Consider the following 718-nt stretch of genomic DNA (forward strand, 5'->3'; position numbering starts at 1 on the left):
TAGAACTTTTGCCTTGCATGTATGAGGCCCTGGGTTCGATTCCTCATAAGCAAAAAGAAAAAAGGCAGAAGTGGCACTCTGGCTCAAGTGGTAGAGTGCTAGCCTTGAGCTGAAGAGCTGAAGGACAGCGCCCAGGCCCAGAATTCAAGTTCCAGGACCAAACCCCCCCACACACAAAAAGCATTTATTACATTAATTACATAGGATATATGTCTGCATATGTATTCCACTTCATACCTGACACCCAGGACTTTCACAGAAAGGGAAAATATGTGTCACCCTCAGCTTCTTACTCCACAATTCATTTTTTTCCCAGTGTTGGCATCTGAACTCATGGCCTACAAGCCGACAAGGCCCAATTCACGAATGGGTGAGTGTCAGCACTCCATCCTGGGGCAAATTGAGCTGACAGGCTTTTCCCAGGACCTGATATCAAGCCCCAGGAGTTAACAAAATAATAATATTGATATGAAGATGACAGTACATTAATAAATATATATCTTTATCGAGTGTAAGAGATATCTATATATTATTCAGTTATATAGATTACATTCCTACCAATTCTTGGGTTTTAATTATGCATCCATGTAATTAATATTATTGTTTTCATCCTTAATGAAATGAGTGTCCTGAAATTATTGTGTTCCTGTAAGTAATAAAATTCTTTTAATGCTTCATAAATATTAAATAAAGTCTATCAGCCTCTTGAAATGGTGCT

Source organism: Dipodomys merriami, unplaced genomic scaffold, assembly GCF_024711535.1.
Source record: "Dipodomys merriami isolate MVZ:Mamm:240054 unplaced genomic scaffold, mDipMer1.0.p SCAF_1210, whole genome shotgun sequence".
NCBI lineage: Eukaryota > Metazoa > Chordata > Mammalia > Rodentia > Heteromyidae > Dipodomys > Dipodomys merriami.